At 49.1% G+C, this 9,259-nt stretch overlaps 1 protein-coding gene across 3 annotated transcripts in view; it reads right to left on the minus strand.

The window, feature by feature from the left end:
- The window catches only part of FOXN2 (forkhead box N2), a 28,089-nt gene extending 20,070 nt beyond the window's left edge, over positions 1–8,019 (minus strand). For 2 of the 3 annotated variants that reach the window (XM_084514151.1, XM_084514149.1), the window contains exon 1: positions 7,160–7,351. The gene's annotated coding sequence lies outside the window, so the exon portion shown is untranslated. Of the gene's footprint in view, positions 1–7,159; positions 7,352–7,905 lie in introns of those variants that run through there. The other variant, XM_084514150.1, reaches the window with a different exon arrangement.
- Between the last annotated feature and the right edge of the window lie 1,240 nt (positions 8,020–9,259).

The following is a 9,259-nucleotide window of genomic DNA, read 5'->3' on the forward strand; positions in this document are numbered from 1 at the left end:
AGAGCATGATTTTAATGCAGGGGAAGAGACTTTTAAAGGTATCAAATGAGAGCAGCACTGGAACCACGCTCAGTGCAACAAGCTCAGGGCACGCAGCCTGAGTTACAGGCGTATTTGTACAGTCCTTACATAGGTTTGTGCAAACATATACGGGCTCTGTGAGAGTGTTTAAAAATACCAGCACATGCTTTTGCTTGCAAGCAACTACACCAGCATTAAAAGTCTTCTATTGATTTTTCGTATTCTCTTGCATTCATAGGAAATGCAGCTACACCAGGGGTTGTCCTGACTTAAACACATCAGTGTGTGCATTGTGTTGTTAAACGGCACAAGCACACATATAAATGACTGTCACCACTCACACAAAGTTTGCAATACACTTTCCAGCCAGCACGCTCACAGTAAAGGACCAACGAGAGGCTTTTTTTTGTGTTAAGGGGAAAAGTAACGCAGCTCCCTGCCCGGCTAGTGAAAACCCATTGATAAAAAGCTGGAAACGTTAAAAACACCACATTCACATGGCTGCGAGCATTCAGAGCATGGCACCAGCCCATTTTTCCATCGATTTAACCTTCTCCCCTCCCTCCTCCCCTTTATCCCAGGCTCCTCTCCACTTCACAGCATTGTTCCGCAGGCTGGGGTCAGAGTCAAGTCTCCAAAGCGCTGCAAAAGGCCTATATTTGATTACAATGCTGTGTGATGTCACGTATCCAAGACAACTACGGCACTATGGTCTCCTGAGGACAAAACTAGCTCTTGGTGACAGATTTCAGCAGCCTGGCATGCAACTGCATGCATCCGTGGGCTCCAGGCCGGGCAGCTGTGCTCCCAGCAAAGCAGGGCGCCAGCACCCTGCCCACTCCTCCTCCTGCCGTGGAAGCCAGGAGAACTGAAGGGTGGTTGTTTCAGGTGGTTATCAGCCTCTCCGAGTCAGCCTGTCACACAGAGAACCTGTGAACTTCTGCATTTCTTCCTGGCAAAAGTGTGTGCAAAAGAAAACAGAGGGGCTCCAGGTGCAACAGTTCCAAGCTTCTCCCATTTTAACGTCAATAACCTCCCACACCCTTTCATCTAATTAAGGGCAGGGGCTTAAAAAGGAAACTAATAACAACTGATGAAAGGATCTGATATTAATAGAAGCTAAAATACACTCAGCATAATTTGAAAAGGGAAGGGCATAAAACCTTATCATAGCCTAGGAAAGGAAACAGACATTTTATCCAACATCTAATTTGTATTTAAAAAGTTTGTTAATTAAATATACATACACACACACACGTTTTTGGGATTAAAATAAGTATTTTGAAGGAAAACGATATGTAAACTCAGATAGGCCCAGGCAATGGGGCCCTCCAGGCCTCATCCATCGCAGAGCCTTTGGACTGTGTCCTTCAGGGTTGCCTCCAAGGAGCCTGAAATCGCGCTGTGAAGGGCTGCAGCCAGCTTGGGACACGGTTCCTCCTGCCTCGGATTTAAAACGTGCATGTGAAAGCAGTCCAGGTATAACAGAGAAACTGGGAAGTGAAAAAAAAAAAACACAAACAAACCAGGGAAATCTAAACCATTTAAGAGAACTTGGGTGTCACTGGAAGTGGAAAAGCTTGGTGGTTTTTTTGTTTGTTTTTAAACAGGAAAAGTGCTTTATGTCCAATAGCAAAGCTGCTTAAATTCAGTACACTGCTTGCTAAATGAACTAAAACACACACAGACGTGAGCCACTGCTATGTTCAGAAATGCCTCATTTGAGCAAGTGTATTGCCATGTAGGGCTGATGCTGATTTTGTTTTCATGATAACTGTTACATGTTTCTCTACCGTCCCCTTGAACCAGAAGTGAATATTCTTTTAGCTACATTTCAGCTACTTTCTGTAACAATTTACTACTACTAGCAAACAATGTTATATTTTCCATATCACTTTTCTGCCTTCTTCAGCCTTAAAGCACCAGAATTTCTCATTTTCCACTGAAAACCAACACGCTCGAGCTTCACCTGAAGTGACCCTTACGCAAGATTTAATTTACAATCACCATCAGCGCCTAACACAAAATACCCTTCACATTATGACTTCGTAATTGATGAGCTTTCGCAGATTGCTATTTCCCTGTTACCAAAGTGCAGGTTTTCCTCCCAGTTGTCAGGCCCAGACACATTTTGAGAGGGCTTTTCAGGAACCCTCCCTGTGCAGGACAGGCCCAACTTCTGCCCTGCTGCTTGATTTTCCTTTTAGCCATATCCCAAAAGCAGCTGTTAGCATCAATGTATCTTGATGCAGGCCAAATATACGAACACCACCTGCTGGCATCCTCAGAAGCACTAAGGCACTCCCAACTCCGTTGAATCTGGCTTTCTGTATTAAAATTCCACCAGAAGAATCCCTCTGCTAACAATGGCTGGGGCACAAGATGATCCTTTCTTCCCCACAGCAATCAGACGCTGGAACAACTGGGCCAACCCAGTTCATCGTCACACAGAGCCCTGCGGGCTGCCGGCACACCTTCAGATGAAATCCGACGGATGATGCAAGTTTCTCTGACTGCAGAGGAAAGGCAGCTGTGCCAACAGGTAGGTCACTGAGGCACCAGCTGACATCCGACACTTCTCAGACTGCACAGCCAAGAGTCCAAAAGCAAATGAGCTCGTACTTTGACTGGTCAACATCCCTACACCAGGTGACATTTTCTGATTGCTGGTCCAGGGATTTTGGCTCACCGGCCAGAGGATGAGGGTTGAGCAATTGCTCCTGCTGTTTGGCAACCAGCTTCCCAGCTCCCACTCCCAGTTTGAGTTTGTGTGAGCTTTTCAGTCACCGAGCAATCTTCGCAGGCAGTAATTATCTTTTAGGCGACTACACACTTGTCCCGAATGCAAGCACAATGCAGTGCAGCAACAGGTTGTTGAAAAGGAAGCAAACAGCAACCACACATTAACCAGGAAACTACAAGTAGCTACAAAGTGCAAGACAAGAGCGTACTAAAAATGATCCAAAAAAAAAAAAAAAAAAAAAAAAGACGACAAAAAAAAAAACCCCTAAGCATGGTCACTCTACCTGAGGCAGGATTTGGAAGTACATGAGGTCCCACTTTGTGAAGCACACACCCCATCCCCAAAAAAGCAAGTGCATTTCATGCAGCACACACAGGTGGGGCGCTCACCTGGTGGAAAATGAGTGAAATAATACAAAGATGGAGTAGAAGCACCTGAGTACCCCCAATCCAATGCTTAATAGATGGAAAACATGGTCACTCCAGCAGGGTCAGAGGTATCCAGTGATGCTGTTGAGGCACACTGAGCAATGCCAACCAGTAGCTCTGACACAGACAGGCCATGCTCAGTGCCAACAGGGGGGAAGGACAGCACTGCCTCTCTGCAACGCATTTCTAACTTGTTCCTTTGGTAAGTCCCAGAGAAGAGGTGGTACCCAGCTTGGACTAAACTGCCCTCCTGTAGGACAGCCAGCAGGGGTACCACAGGGGCAAGCAGACCACATGGGGACTTTCTGCCAGCAGGAACTGGGTGAAAGCAAGCACAACTCATACTCGAATCCTTGCAGAGGGCACAGAAGGAGAGATTTCTACAGCAGCAGTAGCTAATTTAATAAGGGACCTCTTAAGATACCCTAACCTCTGAAGAAAAGCAGAGAACTTGAAGTCTAGGTTGAACTTAATAGGAGAAAAAGGGTTTGAACATAATAGAAGGAAGTAAAAACAACATTGCTGAGTTTTGGCATAAATCTGATATACACACAAACTGCAAGCTTCCCTTGAAATGAAACTGGCACTCAGGTAACCATCCTGTAACACAGATACTTCCACCCTCCACACAACAGCCAGTCCTCCCAGTTACCTCCAGGCCCTCAACAGCTCTTTTCCAGTGCAAGTGGGATCCAGTGCTCGTGCTTCGGAAGCCCTAACATTTTACAGGAAAGAGACAAAGTACCAGAGGCCACAAGGATGCATTCCAGCATCAGACAGCACTTCCTCTGCACTACCTAATTCATTACTAAATGGGTAAGTTGTCTCTTACCTGAACTGTATTTTGGGAGTGCCCTGGAGTATCCATATGTACTTTTACCCAGCACAGGGAGGTAGAGAAAGAAAGTTTATCACCGCTCAACATGTGCTCAGATCAGCAAGTGAGAAGGCACATGCAATATGGCAGGGAATGGATAAACATGTACATGTATTATGTGCAAAGGTCCCTTCAGCGACAGCATAGAAGCATTTCAGACATTTCTTGTTTTACTTGTGGACGTCTTCTCTGGGAGTCAAGGAAGCTGCCAGAGCTGGCACAAGACATGCAGGCAGCACACAAAACCTAAGACAGAAACCAATCCTTGAATTCATGATACCAGGGACCTGGACAAGGTTTGCAGTTTGCAAGTGCACACTTGTCAGCAGACAAAGCAGCGTGTTTACATGAGTCACAAAACACCGATGACAGCAGAATTTCTGCACAGGAAGTTGCACAACACCATCTAATTGTCAAGCAGGAGGCACAGGAGGCAGACTCAACTGCCTCACTCTATCTACTTCCCTCCAAAAAGAAGGCTGGTTGCAACTAACACCACGACATCTCAGGCATGATCTTATCCATAACGCACCTCATTACATGGGAGGGGGTGGAACAACAAAAAGAAAACTCAAGGAGCCAAATGGAACAAAACAGGCAGAATTCACACCTCTGCTAAAAGGTGAAAAGCTGCAGCTGACAGCCTTCACTTAGGGGGACAAAAGGCCTAAGGGCTGCTTCTCCTTGATGAAGGGTCTGTGAAGGAAGGCAGTATTTCACACAGCTAATTTTGCACCTTGATGGTGCAGTAAGAATATCCCATTGAAGGATATGGCCTAAGAGGCATAGAGCAACAGCAGCAGTGAGCACACCACCCCCTCTTCCAATGCCCGCATATTCTGCAACCTCACAGGTTATGGTCCAACTGGGAGGAAGGCAGAATTACAACCCTAGTGGCAACAGCATCAGAACTGCCACTGTTTTTATGGGAACCAACATCTCCACGCAAGAGCCGTACCACTTTCTCGTCAGTTTGAGCTAATCCCTGTATGGCCTCTTCAGGTGCCAAGTCATCTTGTTGGCTGAAAGAGTCGGCCTTCGCTCTACGTGATGGTTCTTCAAGGCAACTAAGTTGAGCAGGCAGAGCCTGTTTTTAGTAAAGATGGTAAAAAATGAGATGCCTCTGCTACACTGGCTTGTCAGGCAGTCCTTCTAGTGTGACAGTTCCAATACACATCCCTGTATCTGTTAGTTCCTTAATGGACTGGCATGTTCCTACACTGCAATAGCTGTTGGCAACGCTGGCACCTTTCATCATGAACTCCCCAGAGGAAATGGGAAAGCTCTTCAAGAAGCAAACGTCTGGCAGCTGGAGCTGTTGAATCAGCACACTCCTTGGTTGATGTCCCTTTTGGAATAAAACACTTTAGGGCTAAGCAATACCTACAGAGCTCCTTCAGTACAGCTTGGCCTGCAGCACCTGAAGGGGTCAGACCTTCATCCTGGCAACAAAGACATTGACCAGGTTTCATACCAGTGAAGCCCCCGAGAGCACTTGGAACCGCACACCCAGAATGCTGCAAGACCAATGCCTCCAACCCCCAAATCCCTCTGCTCCCAAAGGCAGCACTGCAGCCTGAATGAACATAGCATCCTCACCACACTCTGCAAGCATAAATGTGATGTAGAGCATCAGAGCTCTGCTTATGGGCACATTAAAAAGAAACAAAACAAAACACAGAGAAGTCCTACACGTTTTATGTATCTCAAACATATGGTGTTAGAATTCCCATCTCATTTGTATTTCTCCAAAAGCCAAGTCACAGCTTGACAACAGTTTTAGGCCAGCGTAAGCAACAACAACTGCCAGAAAAAGCAGTTCCCCCTGTGACCACTCTGGCTGCTCATACCCATCCCCACACTGACCCAGTCCTTGAGGTGGTGTGGATATCAGTATGGTGTACCACACAAAATGGACAGGTGGGTAAAACTGAGGTGAGGCTGGGACTTACCTTCCTTTGTAAGTGGCAGGAATGGACCACACGCTGAGCACCTACACTGGGGTGAAGGCAACATGGGAACAGACGAGCACAGAAATCATGACAACTCACTACCTTATTCCGTAAGCAGCATAAGGGAATTATCCTGCCGAGCACTTTGCACTGAAGCATACAAAAACTATTCCCAAGGTCCAAAGAAGTTGGACATGCATTGGACCTGAGCAGAAGCCATGTTGCTGCAGCCCCATAATGCCTGGTTTAAAAATAATACATACTGGTACTCGTTTAAGTTCATTAGCTCAAGCTCTGTGCCATGCTAATTGCCACAGTACAGGTTTCAAGTCAAAGCTGCCTTGTGCAGCTACCTTCTGTAGAGCTTGGGAAATGTCAACTGGCACCTGTCAAAAACAAACATGCACCAACACCACAACGCTGTTCCAAGTTTTGTCGATGTAGGACTGTGCCAGCTTCATTTATCTTGCACAGATTCATCATCACACTGGATTTCTAGGAGAACACAAGACCCCCAAAGCTAAAAACGTAACAGAAGTTCATTGAAATGATTCACATGATGGTACATTGCAAGCCAACCACTACCCAAGTCCACTTGAATCTAAGTCACCCATAACAAGATTTGGAGTATACACCACTTGCCACATTTCTTAAAATTATCTTGATCTGTGCCAAACCATGGGTTAGGCACAAACCTAACCAAGTTATCCTCAAAGCATTGAAGTAAAATGTGACTTAGCATTTTTTTTTTAACAGGTTTTGCAGAATATGTTCATCTCTAGCCTAGCTAACCACTGAAATAGGGACATACGCTTACTGGGCCCTGCCTCTTTGTTTGGGCTTTAACAGAATCCAAATCTTTATGGACAGAAGCATGATCCCCCTACAAACTGAGACACCAGGCGCACGTTCAGGTAACCCACACACACATTACGCGGCTCCTCAGCCACGGGTGTGCTCCAGCACCAGGCTCCACCTCAGGCAGGTAAAAGCCCCGGGCCTGTGAGGCACCAGGAGCAGCTCCCAGCCCCGTCAGTTCCTTATCAAAAGGGTTTCCAGAGCCTCCACCTGCCCTGCAGGATGCCCCTAGCCCACCTCCCGCACCCCCCCAGCGCGCAGCAGCGCCCCGCGCACCCACCTGCATTCCTGGGGAAACTTTCCACCAATTTGGGCAAAGCCGCGCGCGCAGCAGGATAACCTACAGCGCGTACCGCTTGCTTCACTCCCTAACTACCAAACGAGCAGCTCCAGGATTTTATTTTATATTTAAAAAAAAATATGCTGGAAACACGGAAGAGCGAGGCGCGGCTCGGCGAGCCGAAGGCAGGCTCGGGGGGGGGGGGGGGGGCGAGCCGGCAGGCTGCCTGCCCGCCTGCCTGCCTCCTCATTAGCGCTCATCAGCTAACGAGCCCGGCTCCCCGGGGCCAGGCGGGCACAGCCGGGGGTGCGGGAGGAGGAGGAGGAGGAGGAGGAAGGGGAGGAAGAGGAGCCGCCCCCTCGCGCTGCCGGGCAGCGCTTCCTCCCGCCGCCGCACGCCGAGGGCCGGGGCGCCATTTCGGGCCGAGCCGTGCCGAGCCGTGTGGTGCCGAGCCCAGCCCAGCCCGGCCCGGCCGAGCCGTGTGGTGCCGAGCCGTGCCCGCAGCGCCCCGCCGCCGCCGTCCCATTGTCCCCCCTATGCCCCCGCGCGGCGCCCGGCCCGGCCACGCGTCCCCGCCGCCCCCCCCGGCAGCCTCTTCGCCGCGCCCTCCCTACTAGGAGAAGCAGAAACCCCCTCAGACCCTCCCGAAATAATAAATATATATATATATATGCATATATTTATATATACATATATACATATAACCGCGGGCGGGTAGACGGGAAGGGAGGCGGCCGCTCACTCACCGCGGTCATGAAGCCGCGCTGCCGGGAGCGCGGGCACAATATGGCAGCGGGGGATGTGTCAGGGAGCAGCAGCTGCGGCGGCGGCGCCTCCCTCCCCGCCTCCCCATGGCAACCGGGCCCGGCCGCCACCCCTCCGCCGCCTCCCGCCCCGCCCCGGCACGGCCCGGCCCGGCCCCGGCCCGCCCCAGCCTCCGAGCCCCGTCAGGGAGCCCGGCCCTGGGCGGGGGGGGAGCCCGGTTCCCGTCGAGGCTCCTCGGCCCTAGCCCTGCCCCCGAGCCAGCGGCCGCCCGGAGAAAGTTTCCTGGGCAGCTTGCTTTCCCCAGAGATTAAATCTGCCTCTTTTATTTTTTTCTTCCCTTGTGTCAACTTGACACACAAGAAGGATCCCGGCAGCACAAGCCCGCACGCTGCCATGTTTGCTCTGCCTTGCCCCGCATTGTGCTCGCCCGTGCCTTTGGGTCTGAGCCTGGCAGGGCGAGCACTTGGCTGCTTGCTCGGCGCACTTAGAGGTTTACAGCGTAGTAATAGGAGCTGGGAAATCATTCACAGGCAGTGGGAAGAAGTTTTCTTTTGCACCCATCTGCCACCACAAAAAAAGTTTGTTCAGCCTTCCAAGGCTTCCTTGCTGGCTGCAGGACACTGCCTTTGCCTGCCCCTGATGCACTGCAGTCATTTCTTTTGCAAGGGAGAATGGGGAAGTGTAAGTGTTTCAAGGGAATTCCCCTATTCCCCCACTCCACATTAGCTGGAACCACACATATGTATTTATTTTGAAATTGTTTGCCATTCAGAGAACAACCTTTTTTATTATTATTATTATTTTAGAGTGAGGATGACTCAGGCACATGATACCACAGACAGACCTTTCTCCCAAACGTAAACTAAATCCAGATGCAGAGAGGCTCAGTCCACATACGGGTTCATCCCATTGCACTGTAAGGCATGGCCAGGTCCAGAAACAGCATTCAAGTTGCCTTGTTTTCTCTCTCTTTTTTTTTTTTTTTTTTTTTTTTTTTTGTATTTATTTTTTTCAGCTTCAGATGTTATCCAGAATGTTATGTATTACTAAGGACGTCCAAGGTTCAAGGCAATTCCCCAGCCATTAAAAACAGAATGAGCACCGCAGGTACCAACAACACTTTGCCTGTCGTGGTCTCTTTTACCTATATTACTGGTCCTCTATCTCCAAAAACTATGTGCTGCATCTTGCCTTGGTAGCTACCAAACCTTACCTAGTTCAGATCAAAGGGGGTCCCAAGCTGAGGGCCTGAATAAATCCCTAGCCATTATTGATGTGGTCGTTTAAATCAAGCAGCTACTGCCTGGATGATCCGCCAGTTTATAGCTGAATCAA

Source organism: Aythya ferina (genome assembly GCF_964211825.1).
Source record: "Aythya ferina genome assembly, chromosome: 3".
NCBI lineage: Eukaryota > Metazoa > Chordata > Aves > Anseriformes > Anatidae > Aythya > Aythya ferina.